Genomic DNA, 24,576 nt, shown 5'->3' on the forward strand with positions numbered 1-24,576 from the left:
AAAGAAAACCATTCCTAAAGATAATATAACAATTAGGTTAAATTAAACCATGCCCTAAGTCCTCACCCTAAAATATTGCCCCATAAAGGAACCCAGCTCAAGCTGAATCTAAGACTCTGATGTTCCAATCCCTTCAGGTGGGATTCATGGCACAAAGGGCAAAATAGCCTGAAGAGGTTTTCCTCGCTCAGATTTCTGGGGGTGATTGGCATCTCATGACCAGTTTTTGCTATTTCATACTATCTCCTCTCCCTTTTCTCCTAATAGTATAAGAAACTTTGCATGATTCTTTGGGGAAATCCACTGGGCTCTGCACTCATGGGACATACCCCTGGAGATAGGGAGGGATAAACTTGCCCTCTCCCTCCCCCCCTTATCTCAATTAAAGAGTCTTTATTCCTCAACTCATGGCTTTGATTTATTTCAGGAATTGACGGTAGCTTCAAAGATGAGGCATTTCACTTTGTTCAGCCTTCCTGTTGATAGTATTGCTCCAAGTTGATAAATGGAGCAAACTACCAGGATTAGTTTAACTGGAGTCTAGTATCTGAAGGCCTTAGAGGTTATTTATTCTAACCCTCTATTTTATAAATGAGGAAAATAAGACTTGGTAATCTGGTCTGTTGAAGGTCACAGAGCTAGTAAGTGATAGGAATGAGCTTTATTTCCATTCCAAAGGCATCTTTCACCCCTAATGTAGCAGAAGAAGGAAGAGGGCCAGAATTCATGCAGATCCAGTAATAGCTTGACAAATTGGAACAAAACAGGGATGCTTAATCACACTATTGTCCTAATGGTATGTGTTGTTTTTTTTTTTTTTTGAGGAGGAAAAAATGCACCCGACACACTATTAATTTTTAAAAGAAGAATAAAAGTCTTCTAAAAATATGGATTGTAAAGCAAAATGATTCCCCAAATTGGTCATATTTCAAACATACATACACATGTATGTACACAAACATACATTTTGTGTGTATATGTGTGTATACATACATAATATGTGTGTCTGTCTGTCTGTATATGTACATGATAATGCCAGACAAACTGAGATGAGTTTTTAGAGAATTTTAGACTAGCCGAGGCTAGCCAGCTGCATGGGACTCTTGTCTCAAAGCATTCAGCAGTGAGCAACTAAGTCAGAAGACATATATATGTGTGTGTGTGTGTGTGTGTGTGTGTGTGTGTATACATACATATATATATATATATATATACACATATGTAAATATAAAAATATATAAAGTATCTGTTGATCAATTCTACAGAATTGATTCAGGAGCCTCCTGGGTGATGGAGTATTTGTTCATGCTTTAAGGATTTGTGAATAGAATATATACTTTAAAATCTTTCATGTTTTAAACATTTCTTTTTGGGGTGAAGAAATAGTTATCCTATGTCTGATATCTACTTTATATATCAAGTACTTTTTCTAGAGGAGTTCTTCTTAATCTCTTTTAGGGAATACTCTAGATATGAGCTATACCTAAGCATCATATAAGACATTTCCTCTGAAATTCTAGGAGAGAAGCAATGAGCTACAGAATACAGGAAAAATCTGATCCTTTCTTTTAGGGGTCAAACTCTCCAGGACTGAACCCAAAGAAGAGGCAACTAGCTAACACAGGGGATAGAGCTTTGGATTCAGACTGAGGAAGATCTGAGTTCAAATCCAGCCTCAGATACTTACTATTGACCTTGGACAAGTAACTTAACTTGTTTCAGTTTCCTCATCTGTAAAATGAGGCTAATATGACACTTACCTCCAGGATAGTTCTGAGGACCAAATGAAATAATATTTGTAAAGCACAGTGTACATAGTTGTACATAGTAGGTACTATACATAGTGTCTGGTACATAGTGCATAGTACATAGTACATAGTAGGGACTATACATAGTGTCTGGTACATAGTAGGTACTATATAAATCTAAGCAATCTTGTGTTGCATTAAGAGGAGGGTGGTCACAGTTCTGCTCACTGTACTTTGCTCCATTTTTCTTTTTTTTGTCAGCTTTGCCAATCTGATATGTGAGTAGTAGTAGTGGTTGGGGTGCCAGGAGTGGTAGTAGTAGTAGTAGTTATAGTTGTAGTTGTAGTAGGAATAGTGGTGGTGGTGGTGGTGGTAGTAATGGTAGTAGTAGTAATAATGGATTCCTTATCATTGTCACAATGATCTTTGTCCCTTCTGGGAGTGAGTTCTTCCCTGAACCAGAAATAGCACTTGCATCCAAATTTGGATCCTGTCCAACTCCCCCTTGAAGAAATTTTCCCTCAGACTCAGTGATTGCCTTGATTATTAATCTTATAGGGATCAAACCTTTCCCTCATGTTTGCTGCTCAGAGGCTGACGAAGTTGCTTCTTGACCCCAAACCTCCCACCCTCTGCTCCCCTAACTCCAGATTCTAGAGACTTTAGAGCCTCAGCAAAACTTGGGTAATTCACCCAAGCAGATGATCTAGTCCAAGAGGCATTTGCAGCCTTGCAGGGGACGCAGAGTTGACTCTGCCACTGGAAACAGCCACTCTCATTCTCTGCCAAAAATGATTCTTCCATCTTTTATGGGGAGGTGGCTGACATTGCTGTGTTTTTAGCACAGAGAAAGCTGTTTATGAACCTCTCTATTTCTGGAGATTCCTCACCAATCAGGTTGAAGTGATTTCTGCTGTAATTTTTTTAAGAGCACAGAATTATGACTATTAAGAATTATACAACCCTGAATGTCATCATCATCTGAGATGGGGGAGGAATAAGGGAGACATAGTTAAATAAAAGTAGCTTTGAAAAGGATCTGAGAGATGGGGGAGGCATAAATAGTAGTTATTATAAAAAAGATCTGAGGATTTTAATGGATTTCAAGTTCAATACAAATCTGCAGTGTGATGTGACAGCCAAAAAAAATCTAATCAATCTTGTGTTGCATTAAGAGGAGGGTGGTCACAGTTCCACTCACTGTACTTTGCTCCATTTTTCTTTTTTTGTCATCTTTGCCAATCTGATATGTGAGCTTGAACCTCAGAGCTGCTTTACTTTTCATTTCTCTAATTAATGATTTGGAGTGTTTGTTTTTTTTTTCCATATAGCTATTGTTTGGATCTCTTCTCTGGATCATATTCTCTGACCATTAATTGGTGAAAGATTTTTATTCTTTTACATTTGATCACACACATATGTATATATGCAAATGTATACATATGTAGATATAATTATAAACAGATATACAGGTATAGAAATAGACATATAGCTGTCTTGGGATGAGACTTTTATCAGAGAAATTTGTTGCAAAGATTTTTCTCCAATTAGCTGTTTCCTTTTCAATCTTAGTGGTACTGAATTTGTGCAAAAAAATTTTATGATGCAATCAACGTTATCCTTTTTTCTCCCTTCTATGATTTTCTCTATCTCTGGTAACGAAAGCTTCCCCTATCCATAGATACGTAGGTTGTGTAACCTTTTGGAGCTTATCTTGAGATATGGTGTGAGCTATTGGTCTATATGTAATTTCTGCCAGATTGCTATCCAAAGTTCCCAGTAGTTTTTTTGTCAAATAGTGAGTCCTTATCCTAGCAGTTAGGATCTTTAAGTTGATCAAACTCTAGGCTACTAAGTTCATTTGCTTCTGTTTGTTGTATAGCTAATCTGTTTTACTGATCAATCTATTCTTAATTGGTATCAAATCATTTTGATGATTACTGCTTCATAGTTTTGTCTAAAATATTGATTTATATGATTTCTTCCCCCCTCTTTTTTCATTATTTCTTTTGAAATTCTAAATATTTTTTTTGGTCTCTAAGATGAATTTTGTTTAGTTAGAAGGTAATCCTTTGGTTGATTGATTGACATGGCATTGATTCAGTAAAGGATGTAGTATTTTATACTGAGTCAGTCTACTAAAGGGTAATTATTATTTCTCCAATTATTTAGGTCTGTTATTTCAGAAAATAATGCTTTGTGATTATATTTACAGTTCCTGTGTATACCTTAGTAGATAGATTTCAAAAACTTTATGTATTTTGAAGTTATTTAATATAGAATTTCTCTATTTGCCTTCTGGGTTTTCTTAGTAATAGCTAGAAATGCTGATGATTAATATGGATTTGTTTTACATTCATATAAATTTTCAAGAACCTAACATACCAGCAGACTAACAAGGAAACTTATTCAGAACTAGACTACTTGGTATTCTGTGGGGTTTCTGTAAATTTTATTTTTTATAACAACAAGGATAACAATGATAAATAACATTTATTTATAGTGCTTGCTATGTACCTTTAAGCACTGTGCTAAGCACTATATAATTTTTATGTCTTTTGAGCCTTACAACAATCCTAGGAGATTGGTTGTTTTAATGATTCCCATTTTAAGAAGCTCAAGCAGACAAAGGTTAAATGACTTGACCAGAATCACACAGCTAATAAGTATCTGAGGTCATATCTGAACTTAGGTCTTCCAGAGTCCAGGCTTGGTACTCTATCTATTGTGCTATCAAGCTGCCCATATCTTTTATTTTTACATCACCTTAATTTCTAAATATATACCTCTCCCTATTCCTCTACCCTTTGGGACAAAGAAGAATAAGAAAAGGGAAAAATCAATCAACAAATCAATCCTATGGGATAGCATATGAAATATTCCATCCTCATAATCTTCCAAATCTTCAAAGTTTATTTAGTATGCTTGTTTTTCTGTACTTTCTCTGATATTCATTATTTATATCTTTGTTATCTTTGCCATTTGATGGATTGTTTATTTCTTGTTATTAATATTTATGACAAATTTCTACTGATATCTTGTTTTAAGTTTTCCGCTATATTTTTCACCTAACTTCCTTCCATAAAGCCATCCCTTACAATAATGTATGGAGAAAAAAAGAAAAATATTTCTGCAAAACTCAACAAAATATATATTAAAAAAAATCCAGATGTTATATGTAGTATCCCACATTCAAGGTCTTCCACTTCTACAGTGGAATAGAAGGAGTTCTTCTCATAACTTCCTTAAAACCAAGCTTGTTGATGATCATTTTTGCAACATTCCATTCTGATTATTTTGTGATGGTTGTTCTTTCCATTTGCATTGTTCTACTTATTGTGTAAATTATTTTCATGGTTCTATTAGCTTTATTTTGCATCAGTTCCTATGTCTTTCCATGTTTCTCTTCATTATGTCTTATATCTTATAGCACAGAAATATTTCAATATATTTATGTACCAAAGTTCCTCAGTCAAAGGGCATTTAATTTACTTATAGTTCTTTGCTACCACACACACACAAATAAAACATTACTATGAGTAATTTGATGGATTTGGGATTTTTTTTGGTTATTTTCTCTTCCTTGAAGTATATTCCCAGCATTGTGATTTCAAAGGGCATGGATATTTTAATAATTTTTAAAAGCATTATTCCAAGTAGTTCTTTAGTTTTCTAGAACTAATTCACAGCATCACCAATAGTGTTTTATGGTACTTGTCTTTCAGCAATTCTATTAACTTCTGGTTTTTTATTTGTTTAGGTTTTTTTTGTCACCTTTTCCTATTTGCTGACTATGAAGTTAAACCTCAGAATTGCTTCAATCTGCATTTTTTTTTATTGTTAATGATTTGAAATAGTCTTTCATATGGTTGTTAATAATTTGTGTTTCTTTAGTTTGAAAACTAAATTATATATCAATTATACTTTAGGTAATAGCATTTGGTCTTGTATATGTGTATAAGAGAGAAATAATCATTTTTCTCAGTTCAAGCTCTGCCGAAGACTTTTAGAAGCCACAACCTATCTAGCATTATGTCTAATCTTGTGAAATATCGCTAAGGAAAAGGATCTTGTGAGGCAGCCGCAGGGTTTATTGCAAACACTGTGAATTTTCTTTGACATCTCTGAGTGGAAGTATACTGGCTTTCATTACAGAATCATATTTGTTTCGGGGATATAATATTATTTTGATAGTTAAAGCCTGACTGGGCATCCTGGAGACTGGTCATGGCTACAGAACCTGCCATAAACAATAAACTTTGGAGCTACTGAATCCCAATTGGACCCATTAAAATGGATCTTCACAAAATGTTTTATTTCTTTTCCCAAAGTGAAACTCCTAATTCCTGCCATGACTAAAGTCTATTTCTAAGGAAAATTTTCTGGCCTGATAGTCTTTCCCCTCAAATAGTCTTTGCTTTGTGATCACAAATTTATCTCATATTTCTGAACTGCACTATTGAGAGTCCTCTAGGATTCTGATGTAATAACAATACTATAATACTTTTTTTTAAATAAATTTTTTGACAGTATATATGCATGAATAATTTTTTATAACATTATCCCTTGTATTCATTTTTCCAAATTATCCCCTCTTTCCCTCTACTCCCTCCCCTAGATGACAGGCAATCCCATACATTTTACATGTATTACAGTATAACCTAGATATAATATATGTGTGTAAATCTAATTTTCTTGTTGCACATTAAGTATTAGATTCCGAAGGTATAAGTAACCTGGGTAGATAGACAGTAGTGCTAACAATTTACATTCACTTCCCAGTGTTCCTTCTCTGGGTGTAGTTGTTTCTGTCCATCATTGATCAACTGGAAGTGAGTTGGATCTTCTTTATGTTGAAGATTTCCACTTCCATCAGAATACATCCTCATACAGCATCATTGTTGAAGTGTATAATGATCTCCTAGTTCTGCTTGTTTCACTCAGCATCAGTTGATTTAAGTCTCTCCAGGCCTCTCTATATTCCTCCTGCTGGTCATTTCTTACAGAGCAATAATATTCCATAACCTTCATATACCATAATTTACCCAACCATTCTCCAATTGATGGACATCCATTCATCTTCCAGTTTCTAGCCACTATGAAAAGAGCTGCCACAAACATTTTGGCACATATATGTCTCTTTCCGCTCTTTAGTATTTCTTTGGGATATAAGCCCAGTAATAACACTGCTGGATCAAAGGGTATGCACAGTTTGATAACTTTTTGGGCATAGTTCCAAATTGCTCTCCAAAATGGCCGGATTCTTTCATAACTCCACCAACAATGCATCAGTGGCCCAGTTTTCCCATTTAACGTGCAACAAGAAAATTGGATTTACACACATATATTGTATCTAGGTTATACTGTAACACATGTAAAATGTATGGGATTGCCTGTCATCTAGGGGAGGGAGTAGAGGGAGGGAGGGGAAAATCTGGAAAAATGAATACAAGGGATAATGTTATAAAAATTACTCATGCATATATACTGTCAAAAAAAAGTATAATTATAAAATTAATTTTAAAAAATAAAATAAATAAATAAAAAATAAATAAAAGGGAGGGCAGGCAAAGGAGAAAGAACCTAGTCATAGAAACTTACCATGGGACTTGTGCTGGAGAGAGCCCTCTGCATCCAGAAAAAGGACTAGGGGACTAAATGAAAATTATAACATAATATTCTCACCTTTTTTGTTATTTGCTTGCTTCCTCCTCCCTCTTTTTTTTTCTTTTTGATATTATTTTTTCTACCAAGATAAACCTGGAAATATGTTTAGAAGAATTGCACATGTTTAACCTATACTGGATTACTTGCTGTTTAGAGGAGGGGATGGGAGTGTTGAGGTTGGGAAGGCAAAATGTATTGTAATTGTAACGCCAATTGAAGTGGGCCAAATTCCAAAAGAATTTAGTTAAAAAACCTGGAGCAAGAAGACACATTTATCCAGTTGTTCATGTCATTGACACGCTAATTTTATGGTCTAGAGGTAGAACTGAGAAATGGTCTCAGGAATTTGGTTATCACTGACCAACAGACCTAGAATTATCCTAAAGCCAGAAGACTTTAGAATGATTGTTAGAACAATGGCATTGGAAGGTTAGAGAGTCTCAAGATCACTAATATATCTTCCCTAAAATTTAAGGGGAAAAATATTATTATATTCTTAGGCCAGAAGACTTTTATAATGATTGACAGATGCCAAGTTGAGATTCCAAGGTTGGGGGGAGAACCTTGGGATCACAAGGCTTTTGAAGCCAGAAGACTTTTGAATCACTGACAGATAGTTGGAACAGGTCAGGGAGGTGCCTGTTACTGTCTCCCCTAGAAACTATACTCTTTCAGGGGGAAGGGAAGGAGAAAATTTTAAATGCAAGGTTTTGCAAGGGAGAACGTTGAAAACTATGTATTTTGAAAATAAAAAGCTATTAATCAAGAAAAAAATTTAAAAAGGAAAGAAACTAACTATAAGAATAGGGAAGACTAGTATAATTTATTTTTTATTATAGCTTTTTATATACAAAACATATGCATGGGCAATTTTCCAACATTGACCCTTGCAAAAGCCTCTATTTCAACTTTTCCCCTCCTTCCTTCCACCCCCTTCCCTAGATGGCAGGTAGTCTCATATATGTTAAATATGTTAAAATATATGTTAAATACAATATATGAATACATACATACATCTTGTTGCACAAGAAAGATCTGATTTAGAAAGAAGGTAAAAATAACCTGAGAAGAAAAAACAAAAATGCAAACAAACAATAAAGAAAAAGTGGAAATGTTATGTTGTGGTCCATACTCATTTCCTAGTGTTCTTTCTCTGAGTGTAGCTGGTTATGTTCATTACAGATCAATTGGAACTGATTTGGATTCTCTCATTGTTGAAGAGAGCCAAGTCCATCAGAATTGATCATCATGTAGTATTATTGTTGAAGTGTATAATGATCTCCTGGTTCTGCTCATTTCACTTAGCATCAGTTCATGTATGTCTCTCCAAGCCTTTCTGTATTCATCCTGCTGGTCATTTCTTACAGAACAATAATATCTGGAATAATATATTGACAATCAGAAGAACTAGGCTTGAAGTAAAAAATATCATATCCAACAAAACTAAGATAATATCAAATGGGAAAAAATGGACATTCAAAAATTTTGCAGATTTTCATGATTTTTTTCTTAACCAGACCTGAACTCAATAGAAAATTTAACATATAAGAGCCAATATCAAAGACTAATTTCAAGGGGCTCACCAAGGACAAACTATTTGTTTTATACATGGAATTATAAACCAAACATCTAAGATTTACATCAATAATTGGCTAGTTCAAAAGAAATATTAGGGCAGAACTGAGTGTGACCAATAAAGCAAAATTATTTAGGAAAAGGTAAAAATAGTAATTATTACATGAATGAGGTACAGAGGGGAAAAACTGACACAGAAATATTAGATGGAGAAGGAGATAATTCTGGCAATTCTGAAAACCTACTCATATTGAGAATGGGTTAAATAATACATTATTGATATTGAGTGATACATTATATATTCCATAAATGGTAGAGTACCTTCCAAAATCTATAAAGAAATAAGGGGGAAGAGACTAGAATAAAGTGGGGTATAGAAGGGTGTCTAAATTAATGGGAATGGGACAAAGTGTGCAGGTTAATGGGAAAGGGATAAAGAGAGAGGGAAAGGATGGAGGAAGAAGATAAGGGAGGGATCTATGGTTGGGGGAAGTTAAGTAACAGAACAGCAACCTAGTGAGCAGAACTAAAGTAGAAGAGTTAGTAGGGTTAGGAAATAAGATCTATCACAAACTCTACACCAAGGATCAGTAATAGAATTTATTACATAAAAGAAGAAGGGTTAGTAAATCCAAGTCAAATTTAAATATTCAATTGAGAGAAATCTATATTATATCCCAGCCATATTAATAGTGTTTTAGATGCATATCTATGTATGTGTAAATATGCATATATGTATATATGTGTGAATGTAGGTATGTGTACACATGTAAATGCATATGTATATGTGTGTGAATATATACACATACATAGACATATATATCTATATATACACATATACAAACACAGTTATTTCTATAATTACATTTAACTGTAACCCGCTTCGGAGAAAGGGGTGATGAAAGGAGGAAAAAAGAATAAGAAAGCAAAGATTGACAGTCATGAATATAATTTCTTCCATTATTATATATGCTTTCTTGAAATAGAAATTTATTGTTACATATTTTGAATCCTCCCTGATGTTCTTCTAGGCACATGACAATGTTTTATTTTTGTTTTTATTTTGCTTTTATTTTGTTTTTTCTTTTTCTATTTTTAAAATTTTGTATTTAGTTTTAAATAAATAAATGTCAAAAGAGAGAGAGAGAAAGAGAAAGACAAAAGCAGTCCTTGTCCTTGAAAAGACTAGATTCTATTGGGAGAGAGCACATAAATAAATAGATACATACAAGACACAGATAAAGTAGGTGAAATGTAACCTTACAAAGGATTATTAATTACCTTTTTACTCTTATGGATAAATATTGGGCATGAACTTGATCCTAGAAGGGTATTTCTGGTGGCATGTTTTTAATGTAATATAGATTAGAGCTTTTCTCACACATACATGCAAACAGAGATAGTTAAAGTGATTGATGTATTTCCATGAGTATAGTCCTTACTTCCAAAGTAATTTTACCGGTCTCTGTTTTGATTTTAGCTGACCTAATCAATTCTGGTAATTCAAAGGTTCTTGTGTTTTGTTGGCTTATCCTCCAGTAAAAGGCTCCAGTTCCCTTTGAATACATCAGATTGGAACAGCCAAGGACAGCTAAAGTTTTTGTCATCCTGACCTCCTTTGTCTAACTCAAATCCTCCCACCTCCAAATTTATGCAACTTTTCTAAACTCTTCCAATTGCCTGAGCTGAAGAAGTTGTGTGGGATACCATGAGTATCCCACCAATACAACTAAAGCAACTGAACAACAATAACAACCCTCATTCTCTCCTTGTTGTTCATGAACTCTGCATTAAACTCATACAAGCACTCCTCTGTACTCTTGAAATATGCTAGTGCTCTGCCCCCTCAAAAACAATTATTTAAAAGAGCAGATAATAGTAAGTGGGTAGAATCTTTCTAGGGTCAGGAAGACCTAAATTCAAATCCAGCCTCAGGTACTTACTAGCTATGTGACCCTGAGCAAGACACTTAACTCTGCCTACTTCAGTTTCCTCATCTGTAAAATGAGCTGAAAAAGGCAATTGCAAACCACTCCAGTATCTTTGCCAAGAAAACTCCATAAGGGGTCACAAAAAGTTGGACACGACTACATAATAACAAAAATGTTCCTTGAAAACTCAAACTAATTTAGATTTATGATGTCAGGACAACTTGTCACTCTATGGACCAATGTGGAATTTTTTTTTATACTACATCAGTCAGTCCAGTTATTTACTCAGAATTATATGGATTACTGCTTCCATCCTTGATTTTTTCCACCCATACTCATCTTGTGCACTATAATCTCCTAAATCAGTGGAGGACTTGGAGGTATGTCAGAGATATCAGCAATATTCAACATTCAGTCAAAATTGTGTACAAAAAAAGTTCTGGCCATTCTTTCAAGGAAAGCAGGAAAAGGAACAGGCAATTATAATGATTACCATGTGCCCTGCACAAAGCTAAGCATTTTGCAAATATTATCTCATTTGATCCTCACAAGAATCCTGTGGTTATTATCTCCATCTCATAAATGAGGGAACCAAAGCAGACAAGCATTAAGTGACTTGCCCAGAATCACATAGCTAGTCAGTGTCTGAGGCTGGATTTATATTCAGGACTTCCTGATTTCAGGTCCAGCCCTTTATTCACTATGCCACCTAGCTGCCTGTGCTAACCTTAAAGTCTGTCAATCTTTCTGTAAATTCTGTAACAATAGGGTCTCTCTGGAATGGAAAATCTCTTGGATGATATATTCATGGCCTTCCAGTCAGCATGACCATTATACTTTAAGGAATTCACTTTTTTTTCTCTTCTAGTCTTTACCACGATGAGTTCCCTTCATACTTTTCTTCCTCACTCAATGCAGTCTGCTCTATACTACCTGGAAGGGAGAAGTCAATATGGCTCACAGAGTCAATGAGGCTACCTATAGTATGTGGGGAATTGGTAGGAGCATGGGAGCACATGAAAACCACTACTCAATGTGCATGCCTCAGGTGGAGGCTACTCATCCCATCCATGAGCTGAAGATATTACAGAGGTGGAATATAGTCTCAGAATTATATAACTTCAGAAGTGGAAGAAAGCTCAGAAACCTTCAAGTTTAACCAATGGCTGAAAAAGTTTTGCCACTACATCAAAGATATATAAGATATATGGCCCATGGGCCATATATAGTTTTTATCATTCCTGAGTGTGGTTCAAAGCAGGTTAAAATGTAATATAAATGTACTTAACAAAATAAATATTTAACAAAACAAAAAATAAAAATGTATTTAACAAAATAAACAAAATATAATGAAATAGATTCTTTTAATATGTGGCTTTCCAAATTAATATGTAGCCTGCGAGTATCCTTGTGTAAGGTTTAGTGGCTCCTGTTTTTTATTTGAATTGGACACTACTCTACTATATTTACATAGTGTTACAGTGGAAAGAGCCTGCCTGATCTTTAATAGTTTTGAAATAAAAGGATCTGTATTCTAATTGTCTCTATCAATTATTCTTTATGTGACTTTAACTTCAGTGTTCACATCTATAAAATTAGGAGGTTGAACTAAATGGCCTCTCGGGACCCTTCCAGTTCTGAATCAATGATGTTCTCATTCTAAACCATTCTTTGCTTAAAGAGCTCCAGAGGGCAGCTAGGTGGTTCAATGGCTAGAGCACCAGTCCTGGACACAAGAGAATCTGAGTTCACATTTGATCTCAGACACATAGTTGTGTGATTCTAGGAAAATCACTTAACTCTGAATGCCTAAAAAAAAAATCCTCAGGTGATGAGAGATAAGTCAGCCTAGTACGCTTTTGAATATTTGCTATGAAGATTTCCTTAAACTGAGTCTAAATTGACCTCCCTCTTTTTTTTTTTTTGTAACTTCTACTCAACTGCTCCTAGTTATGCGTTATTAGATGAAATAGAATAGTCACAGAGACAGTGTTAGATTCTATACTATCCTAAATTCATGCATAGAATTAAAGAAATATGGATAGGACCTAAGAAACTGTCTAATATAACCCCTTCATTTTGTACATAAGAAAATTGAGTTAAAGTTAATTAACTTGATAAGGTCATTTAAATGTAATCCTTGTCTCAAAGGATCATTTGCACAACTCTTAGAAATGGAGATTGATTATTTCATGCTCCTTGCCTGCTTACAGGTAGAGTTGCTGAGAGAAGAGAGATTTTAGACTTCTGGCCTCCAGCTTCAAGAGAAAAAACACTGTAGTTCCTGACTCTCCTTAAAGGGGAGACAGACTGGGGAAGAAGCTGACATGAGAGGCAGCTAGTGGCTTTCACCTTGGACTTGCAGGGAAGATACTGATGAAATATGATTTTGTGGTCCCCTGATTTTAGGGGGACTTCTGTTAAATCAATAATCCTAAATCTTTCAGTTTTAGAGTCTGTCTCAGGAAACTCCCAGGCCTAATCTGTCTGCTTTTGAATAGACCAGTCTTCAGTCAGATAGCTTCTGGCCTCAGGATAGTTCCACAGATCAAATTCCTGAGACAATAGTGAATAGTCCACTCCTCAGTTCATTGCTGACTGTCAGATGGATAATCTTTTGGTCCATGATAACCAAATTCTGGAGACCACTTCTCTGGGCCATAGAATTAGCATGTCAGTGATAGAAAGCTGGATAGATGTGTCTCTTTGCTTCTGTTTCCTTGCTAATTTTTTTTTGAAACTTAGTTCACTTGTAATGACATTATAATTACAATAATCAAACTTTGCCCCTTGACTAGGAAATGGGTTCAAGCCTGCACATTCTTTTGAGACATCTTGCCATACCAGACTATGCCCCCAAACTTTTGGAGTCCCTTTCCCAACCTCAATATTCCTATGTCTGAGAAAAACAAGAAAAATACTGTCCATCTGTGCAACTGAGTTTTTATCAATTTGAGTGAATTCTTTCCAAAGCATCTCAGAAATACAAAGCACTTTCCAAAAGTTAATGGAGAAAGTGGTCGGGGACACGAAGTATCTAGAAATACCTTTCTGATTTAGTAAGACCCTAAAGGAACTAAAGAGGAGAGCTCTGTGTAAATAGCCCTTTGAATCAAGAGTTACACAAGTAATTAATGTCCAAGGTGGAATTTGAATCTAGGTGCTGTGACTCCAGGATCAACATTCTTTCCACTATAGTTGTAGGGTCCCAAAGGGCCCAAGTAATAAGAAGCCAGGAACCACATTGACAGACCAATCTGGGATTCACTTGAGAATTCATGGTTCACATGTTACCCCATTCATATAGGTCTAATTCTTGAGAGAACTTTAAGTGACTATTAAAGACAAATTAGTACATATTTCTTTTTTTTTAAATAAAGTTTTATTTTCAAAACATGTGCATGGATAATTTGATGAAATTGATCCTTGCATAGCCTTGTGTTTCAGATTTTCTCCTCCTTCCTCCCATCCCCTCCCCCAGATGGCAAGCAACACAATGTATGTTAAACATGTTAAATATATATGTTAAATCCAATATGTATAAACATATTTATACAATTCTCTTGCTGCACAAAAAAAATCAGATTAAAAAAAAGAAAGTAAATGAGTAAGAAAACAAAATCCAAATGAACAACAACAAAAAGAGTGAGAATGATCCACATTCAGTTCCCACAGTCCTCTTTCTGGGTGTAGATGGCTCTCTTCAAAACAAGATCATTGGACCTGGCATAAATCATCTTATTGTTGGAAAGAGTCATGTTCATCAGAATTGATTATAATAGTACGCATTTCTTGGCTTCTCTGAGTGCTCTTTCTCACTCTATAGATTGTTTGCTGCTGAGGCATAATTAAATCCAAGAGCAATCTATTGAGATAATTAACAGTAAAGCTTCTTAGGAGTGCTTTTTGTTAATGTCTTGGTAGTGGAAAAACTTTATGATAACCAATTAGTATTTAGCTCTATTAAAAAGACAGTGAACAACTATTAGATGTTGAGAGTAGCAAAAGGCTACAAATATCTGGTTTTCTTTCTACTTTCATCAATAATTGAAGAAGTTCTTGTGGAGCCAAGTGTAGGACTGAAATAATAGATTCAAAAAATTCTGGATTATAAAGGACCTAAGAGTCATCTAGTTCAATACTCCACCCAATGAAGGAACTTATATTTTTTTTAAATCATCTCGAAGAGATAGTCCCTGAGGCTGGAGATTGAGTCCTATTGAACCTTTAAAAACAAAACCAAAAACCCTCACCCAGTGCCTAGCATAGTCCTATGCAAACAATAGGTACCTAATGTGTAAAATTCAGATAATTTAAATTACTGGGAGTTTACTCATTCCTGAGACAATCCAGACCTTGGTATGGTGGTGAGCAAGTCAATTAATCCCAGTCTTATTTTCTTCACTTGTATGTAGGGCATGAAGGAGTCAGCTCAAACCAGAGAATACATTGTTAAAATTTCAGTGTGAGCTGTTATAGGTAAGAAATTGGTAAATGCTACAAATTAGGGTTTGATTGTTGTTGTTAGTGTTGAATTCTGGACTTAAATTGTAGAAAAATGATAATAATGTATATTAAACTAGCATATCCCTGCCTACATGTTATTTCTATCCATGTACTAATTTATATACATTTTGTATCCCTCAGCAATTAGAATATAATCTTCTTGAGAGCAGGTTTCTTTTTTCCTTCTTTTTCATTGTATCTCTAGAGTTTGTCACTGGGTCTCATGAGTAGTAAACAGTTCATAAAAGCTTGTTAAATTTTTGGACAAAGTCAATGGGTAGAATTTGTTTTTTTTTACTATGCTTCTTGGATATGAGAGAATGAAGGAGGGGAAGGAACAAAAGGGGTACCAATAGAGACACAATTTTTTAAAAAAATACTTCAATAAACATTAAACAGAGGAAGGTTCAGAAGGAAGCAAAAAGAAGAAGAGCAGCTTTGGAATTAAAATGCTGAATATATCATATATAATCTTTTAAAAGGTATATTTATTAAAGATTCATGGTTTTATGCGAAATCCTTTTTTTTCCCCATGGTCTTTGTAAATGTAAATGCTCATGCTTCATGGCTATTGTTAAATTCAGAATAACAAAAAAATTTTTTTTTATTATCTTAATGTATTTCCCATATGCTATCCCCCTCTCCTGACCACGTTGATCACTGGTCCACCTCCTCTCATTGGTAGCCCCAGTCCCCAGAGAGAAGCTGATTACTGTTCTTCTTAGTGTGCTAGGGTTAACTGAGATTTTTCTATTACTGTTGTGCACAGGTCCCTACCAATGTAATCCCTATTGATTATCAGCCATGATTAATTACCTTTTAGAAAGATTATCAAGCAGGAACATAAAGACAGTTACAGAAACATCCCCCCAAATCTAGGGTACCCTGTCCACTTATACATATGAGGTCCCTGGGAAGAGTGGGTTCAAACTTCCAGAGCACATGGGGCCAAAAAGTAAATTCACAACTATTAGTTCTCCCTTTGTATCATTCTCATGAGATTCTGCTTAAGTGTAGCTTTCTGCTATGTTTGTAGAATTCTAAATCTGCCTTTGCAGGTTGTGCCCTTGATATATCTTTCCAGCACCTAGCACAGTATCTGATAAATCTATTTAATTTTGAAGTCTATTAAATTTCCCTTCTGGATCTCTAGTTCCTTATCTATATTATGAAGAGACTATACTAGATATATTCAATATCCCTTCCAGCTCTAAAAAAGCAAATGAAAACAGTATGGCAACTTAAGTTTGCCAGGAAGTGACCTTTATGACTTTGTTCCCTTTTCCAGGATTCTTCTTCCTGGCACAGATAGTTGACAAAAACCTGTCCTACTCCAGAATTTTTTTTTTATATCCTTTCACATCAGAGTAAAGGTAAGGGGCTGGAGAGAAATCTATTCTGCTTTGGCTGAAGTAGAAAAAAAAAAAAAAGCAATAATGATCTCAGAAAAAACAAAAGCAAAAATAGATCTAATTAAAAGAGATAAGGAAGGAAATTGCATCTGGCTAAAAGGTATCATAGACAATGAAATAATATTAATACTTAAACCTACATGTACCAAATGGTATACCATACAGATTCTTAAAGGAGAAATTAAATGTGAAAATATGTTTAATATGATTGTACATTTATAACTTAGATTGGTTATCCTCTTGGGGAGGGGAGAGAAAATTGGAAATCAAAATCTTATACAAAAGTAAATACTGAAAACTCTTTATATGTAATTGGAAAAATATAATTAAATGGGGAAAAATAAAGGAGAAGTTAAATGAGTTACAGGAGGAAATAAATAGTAAAACTATACTAGTGGGGATGTCAACTTTCCCCTCACAGAACTAGAAAAATCTAACCACAAAATAAATAAGATAGAAGTTAGGGAGGTGAATGAAATTTTAGAAAAGTTAGATATGATAGACCTTTGAAGATAATTAATGGGGATAAAAAGGAATATATACTTTTTTCTTTTTAAAAAATAGTATTTTATTTTTCTAAATACATGCAAACATAATTTTCCATTTTCTCCCTCTCTCCTTCCCTCCTCAGGAACAAGCAATCCAGTATAGGTTGAACACGTGCAAGTCTTCTAAATTCCCTTGGAATATACCTTTTTCTTAGCAGTATATGTACCTGCACAAAAACTGACCATTTATTAGACAATTCCTTTTATATCTCCAACTATCTAATGAACATCTCAGAATGGATGTCTTGTAGACATCTTAAATTCAACATGTCTAAAACTTAACACACCTCCATCCCTCCAAGCCTTTCTCTCTTCCTAATTTTCCTTTTACTGAGGAGGGCATTATCTTACCAGTCACTAAGACTCTTTCTCATGCTTCCCCCCACTCCTATTATATCCAAGCTCTTGCCAAGTCTTGTAAATTTTACTCTGTCATAGCTCTTATATATACCTCCTTCTCTTTTCTGATGCTCCACTATCCTAGTACAGTTCCTCATCATCTCATATCTGAACTACTGCAATCTCCTTCTAGTTAATCTCCCTGCCTCAAGTTTCTTCCCATTGAAGTCCATCCTCTATTTGGCTGTCAAATCAATCTTCCTAAAGTGCAAGTCTGACCATGTTACCCTTTTATTCAATAAACTGCAGAGACTCCTCTATTATCACCACAATCAAATATAAATGCTCTGACCTTCAAAATCCTTTAAAGCCTAGCCTCCTTCTGCCTTTCCAATCCTCTTGCACCATTATACCTCAATTGTCCTACGTGACACTAATTTCTAGTTATACTAACTTCCTTGGCTCTTCTTTGCACAAAACATAGTGCCTCCTATCACCCCTGTATTTTCATTCCCTGTCTCTATCTATCCATACTAACCTCTTTCTCTTGGTTACACAGGCTTCCTTCAAGTCTCAGCTAAAATCCCACTTTGTGCAAGAAATTTTTCATATCTTCCTTAATGTCAGTCTCTTTCCACAATTAACTCCTATTTAGCCTGAATATAACTTGTTTGGAAATATAGTTGTTTACAAGTTGTCTCCCCATTAGACTATGATCTCTTTGAGAGTAAGGATTGTCTTTTACCTCTCTTTGTATCCTTTGTATTTAGCAGAGTGCCTAGCACATAGTAGGCAATTAATAAATTAGTGACTTAACTCAGTTTTCATATTAACAATATGAATTGTTATTCAAATAGTATGAACAGGTTCATACTAATAATATGAATTGCTACTTTTTTTCTCTCTGAAAGGCTTAGATTTTGACTATGGTTCTCACCTTGGAGACTGGTCCACCCAGGACCAGTAAACATCAATGGTTTATTCCCTCTAATATGGGACTTCTCTGTGGATTTCTTGTGTGTGTGTGTGTGTGTGTGTGTGTGTGTGTGTGTGTGTGTGTGTGTGTATAGTCACACAGTTAGGAATCTAGATTTGAATTCAGGTCCTCCTTATTCCAGCACCAGTGCTCTATCTACTGTGCCATCTAGCTGCCCCACTCTGCCTGTTTCTTTATTGCTGTTGTGTCATTTTTGGTCTTGTCCAACTCTTTGTGATCCCATTGGGCTTTTCTTGGAAAAGATAATGGAATGATTTGCTTCTTCTTTCTTCACATTATATTTTACAGATGAGAAAACTAAGGCAAACAGGATTAAGTGATTTGCCCATGATCACATAGCTAGTATTTGAGTATCTGAAGCCAGATTTGAATTCAAGTCTTCTTGCCTTTAGGCCTGGCACTTTATCTATCACTGCACCACCTACTTGCCCTGTGTATCTCTTTACTGCATCAAAAATATCCTGTGGGGGGAATAGAAATTATTCAGTGTAATGACTGATTGAAGGAACTGGAAAAGTTTAGCCTGGAGAAGGGAAGAGTAGGTATAGGGGGAAGGGTATGATAAATGTATTCAGATCTAACATCCAATTCTGAGAGTATGAGATTCCTGCTTCTCCTTGTCCTGGATCCAGACATGCTGTCCTGGACAAGATTTAATGCTAAGGATTTCTAATCATTATAAAGGATTAAGCTCCCCACTCTCACATTCATTGATTTATTAAACCTCAACTTTAGTGTCCCAGGAATAATGTTACTTTTTAGGTCAAGTTTAGGGCTGCCCAAGAAGAAAAAAGTAAAATAGACAAGTAGTGCATTGGGTAAATCGAATATGTAATAGGTCATTTATTTATTGTTGTTGTTCAGTTGTTTTTCTATGTTTCTTCCAGCTGTCTTTGACCCCATTTAGGGTTTTCTTGGCAAAGATACTAGAGTGGTTTTCCTTCTCTGGATCATTCTACAAATGAGGAAACTAAGGGAAACAGCATTAAGTGACTTGTCCAGGATTATACAGCTTGTAAGTGTCTGAGGCTTGATTTAAATTCAGGATGAGGAGTCTTCCTGGTTCCTAGCCCAGAGCCCTATCTGCTGTACCACCTGCATATAAAACAATGTGAAATTTAGAAAAGTCATTATGCATTGGCAGAATTATTTAAATCAGATTCATATCAGAAATTTAACCTATAATTAAAGATACAAATCTTCTAGGAGGCTGATATTGAATCATCATCAAGAGAAAACAGTTTTGAAGATTGCTAAATAGCCATCTCACTTTTCATTTTGACCATGAGCACAGTTTAATCTAATAGCTAAAACAAATCTTCTTTCAGGTGGCTTTTCTTTCTAAATGCAGATGCTTCTGCATTTCTCTTCTCCTTTGGTCAACAACTGCTGATCTATGAGCTCTGTGGTCCCTAAAGGGCTTCTGAGGACTTCTGGACCTTTCAGAACTCACAAGGTTGCTACTATCTCTGGAAACACATGAGGTAGGATTCTTGGGAGCCTTCTATCTGAAAGAATAAATGCTAAGAGGCTAACATAGTTGTATTCACAACTTGGTGTCTGAGTAGGAGATAAGGTAGCTGCCCCTCTTCCACCTGATCCTATGGGCTAGTTTGAAAATTTTTGTCACAGAAAAAAAAGAAAGATTAATAGAGGGGAAGGTCACCCTTTTGTATATCCATTGAATTCTGATTCATTGTGGTATTATTGTAGTAATGAATTTTATTGTGTTGTACAGTGAGAAGAAACTACAAAAAAAAAAGATTCAGAGAAACTTGGCAAGATTTATATGACCTGATCCAGAGTAAAATGAGAAGAATCAGAAGAATAATTCATGCAATAGCTATAACACTAAAAAGGAAAAGCAATTTTAGAGGACTTAAAAAAGTTCTGATCAATAAGATGATCATTCACTACTTCAGAAAACAAATAATAAATCATACTTCCACCTCTTGACAGAGAGGACTAGAAGTAAAGGAGACATCTATTTTCAGACAGCTTTCCTGAATCCCCATTTGCCATGGTGATACGTTAATCAAAGAGTGGGGGGTCAAGAAAGAAATCCCAGATTTCTTGCGGACTGTGTTTTGTATATAGGTAAGTAGGAAGCTATCAATAGTTCAAGTCTTTGCATGCTGGACCAAATTAAGTCTAATGTTGGTTCTATTACTTTTTAAGGAAAAACTCTCCCTCCTTCATGGGCTATTTCAGATGGCAGGCATGATAGGATCAGGTTATGAGAAGGAAGAGATGAATTTCAAGTGTATACCACTGTGTGGCTGTGTCCCTTTCAGCAAGGACACTTTTTGGATTTGTCTTGTCTGGAAAGTTAAGAGGTTGGACTAGATGGTCTTTCAGCTTTAACAATGGATTGTTGACAATTCTTTCCAACTCTAACATTCCTTGGTCTATGTTCTAAAAGTCTTTCTTGTTGGCTCCATTTCATCTATGGCATTCTATGAATATCACACAGATGGCAGAGAGACCAAGATTCGAAGTGAAGAAATGAGACTTAAAAACAACATCCTGTGGCTTGAAAACCACAGGCAGCTTTAGTTCTTGATGGATCTGGAAATCACCAATACTCCAGGAGAGGACAATTACTAACCAAACCACAGGACAGTTAATATGTACAAGCACTGAGAGCAAAGAATAAAACTGTTTTTTATCTAAGAGAAAAAAAGAAATTATAACTGTAAAGAACTGCCAAGCATAACAGACTACACTTGTTAACTTCACTTTGTCTGAAAAGGTCAGTTTTCAGATGGTCTGGATCAGCCCTTAGAGGAAGAAGAAAGAGGATCAGTGGGAAAGGGAAGGAAAGTAGAATCAGAAAACTGAATTGCAGTGTTAGATGTGAGAATAATCTCAAATGTAATATCTGACATTATTGTTTCTTACCTAAATGAGAAATAGGAAGGAAAGGACTTCATACTGGGAGATAGGACAGGTTCTATTTCCAATGATTGGTTAGTTATTGGGTAAATCATGCCTTTTCTGTGGATTTGTTTATTTGTCTATCAGGGTTAATGATCACTACTCTGCAGGGCTGTCATAAGGATTAAATTAAGTAAAGGTTATAAAAGTGAAGGGCTGTTTATTTGCTGGTTTAATGTAGCATTGTAATCTGTGCCATGTTATGTAATAAGGTACCTTGTAAATCAACTTTTCGGTTATATATGTAACCTTTTCCTCAAAGCAGGAAACAATCACATGCCCAAAGAAATAAAAAGAGTTAAGAGATGAGAGAAAGAGAGACACAGGGAAGAGACAGAAACAGAGAGAGAGACAGAGAGAGACAGAGAGAGAGAGAGAGAGAAAGAGGGAGAGAGAGAGAGACAGAGAGACAGAGAAAGAGAGAAAGAGACAGAGAGAGAGACAGAGACAGAGACAGAGACAGAGAGAGACAGAGAGAGAGAGAGAAAGAGAGAGACAGAGACAGAGAGAGACAGAGAAAGAGAGAGAGAGACAGAGACAGACAAAGAGAGAGAGAGAGAGAGAGAGAGAGAGACAGAGAAAGAGAGACAGAGACAGAGAGAGAATCAGAGACAGAGACAGACAGAGAAAGAGAGAAAGAGAAAGACAGAGACAGAGACAGAGACAGAGAGAGACAGAGAAAGAGAGAGAGAGAGAGAGAGAGAGAGAGAGAGAGAGAGAGAGAGAGAGAGAGAGAGAGCGCACTGGAAGGAGCTTTTAGATCATCTAGTCCAAACCTTTCATTTTCTAGATTGTACTAAAAGACTGATGATTTTTGGAGGCCAAATCTTTAATTTGATTTAAATTTGATTCAGCTATTTTATTAGTGTCTGATTCCTTTATAACCCCATTTTAGGGTTTTCTTGGCAAAGATTCTGGAATGATTTGCCATTTCCTTCTCCATCTTATTTCACAAATGAAGAAATGGAGGCAAACTGGGATAGATGACTTGTCTAGGGTCACACAGCTAGTAAATGTCTGAAGGGAGATTTGAATTCAAGAAGATGTCTTCCTGACTCCAGACTATAATAGAGCTTAATTGAATTAATTAAATAGATTGATGGGCAATTTCTGTTCCATTTGATACACTTCTAATTCTCAGTGAAAAAGTTATGAGTTTTCTGTTAAAATAGAGAGGGGAGATAATGGGGACTCTCCAAAGCTGCTAGCTATCAGTAGCCCATCATGTCTCTCACTTTGTATTAGGGAATAAGTAGGTTTGTGTGTGACTTGTGCCCTTCCTTTCTGGTAACCTTTAGCCTTAGAAAAAATTGTAAAATTTCATTTTGCACTATTAGAAACTTCAACCACAGAATGTTAGAACTGTAAGGCATCTTATAACAAAGAATGTTAAGCACTGTGAGTAATTAAATACCAAAGTGAATCGAGAAAGGATTGCAGTCAGGAAAAACTGACTTTAAGTTCTGCTTTAGATATTTGCATAGCTATGTGACCCTGGTCACATTCTCTCTCTTTCCCTGAGTTTCTTCATTTGTAAAATGGGGATGATAATAGCATCTCTTTCCTAGGGTCTTTGTGAGAATAAAATGAGATAACACTTGTCAAATACTATGTAATGCTAGCTATTATTAGCTAAAAGGAAGGATATTAGAATGTAGAACAGAAGAACTAAAAGGAACCTTAGGAAATAGAATTCTCACACATAAAAGCATCCGGTTGTAGAACTGCAAGGAATCATAAAGATGATAGAGATCAATCCCCTCATTGTACAGAGGAAGAAATTGAAATCCAGAAAAAGAAAGGGAGTTGTTTATGGTAGCCCATCTAATTGTTTAAGGCTAGGACTAAATTCCGAGCTCCTCATCCTCAGCTCTTGGTCAATTCTAGGAGATTAAACGTCCAGTCTCCTCCCTTTCTCCAAATCTGTAGGTACTTAGAACCCTCATACTGATTCCTTTCTGTCTCCATGACACCTAGACTCTTTGTCTTCTTTGTCACCATTCTCTACTTGGAACTGTTCCTATTCAAAAAGCTTGCCTCTTCTGAACCCCACTGGCATTATCGAACTCATCAATAATGACAATTAATCTTGGTGGGAATAATCCAAACAATTCCACATTTATTTGGTAGAGTGAACCTCAGAAACTGGCAAAAATTCAGGCCATCTGAATTATGGAATATAAGATCCTTGAGATATTATGTACAAAATGATTCATAAAACTTAAAATGCTACATAAATGCCACCTATTATTATTGCCATTATTCTGCATACCTTAAAGTAGTAGTGACTGAAAGGATAATCCTGTAGAAACCATGAGCTCACTCTTTGATTAATTTAAACAGGGATCTCAGCATTCATGAGCCACTCTACTCCAAAATTGTAAGAAGGTTCTGAAAATGGAAGAATATGTTATACTGAATTTGTGAGGGTATTTTATTTTTAAAATAAATCTTTCCTAACATTAAGGTCTTTTCCATTGAGCGAGGTTAGATGGCCCCTAAGGTTCTACCCAGCTAAAAAATTCTTTATTATAAGGTCTTTTCCATCTCTATCATTTTATGTTTTTAGACTTGGGTTTTAGTTCTAGCCATGCTATTAAACTAGTTGAGGAACCACAAGCATGCCACATTGACACATTAGTGCTGTTTTCTCCTCCATAAAATGAGGAGGTTGGATTATATGGTCTCTTCCAGCTTTAACATTTTATAATTCTTCTCCTCCATATGTATTTTATATGTGACTAGTCATTTACATGCTGCCTTCTCCAGTAACATGTTAACTCCCTGAGGGGAATGTTCTTGCCTTTCTCTGTATCCCCAACATTTGAACACAGTATCTGGCACATAGTAAGGGCTTACTAAATTCTTGTTGACTGATTGTCAAAGTCTATATCTCATTGGGTGTGACTGGTCCTT

At 35.4% G+C, this 24,576-nt stretch overlaps 1 protein-coding gene across 2 annotated transcripts in view; it reads left to right on the plus strand.

Moving 5' to 3' along the window:
- The first annotated feature begins 677 nt into the window (after positions 1 to 677).
- Positions 678 to 24,576, plus strand: part of CHGA (chromogranin A) — a 131,132-nt gene continuing 107,233 nt past the window's right edge. Inside the window, exons 1-2 of one of the 2 annotated variants that reach the window (XM_074289655.1) lie at positions 703 to 796; positions 20,052 to 20,207. The gene's annotated coding sequence lies outside the window, so the exon portion shown is untranslated. Of the gene's footprint in view, positions 797 to 20,051; positions 20,208 to 24,576 lie in introns of both variants that reach the window. The other variant, XM_074289656.1, reaches the window with a different exon arrangement.

Source organism: Sminthopsis crassicaudata, chromosome 2, assembly GCF_048593235.1.
Source record: "Sminthopsis crassicaudata isolate SCR6 chromosome 2, ASM4859323v1, whole genome shotgun sequence".
Lineage (NCBI taxonomy): Eukaryota > Metazoa > Chordata > Mammalia > Dasyuromorphia > Dasyuridae > Sminthopsis > Sminthopsis crassicaudata.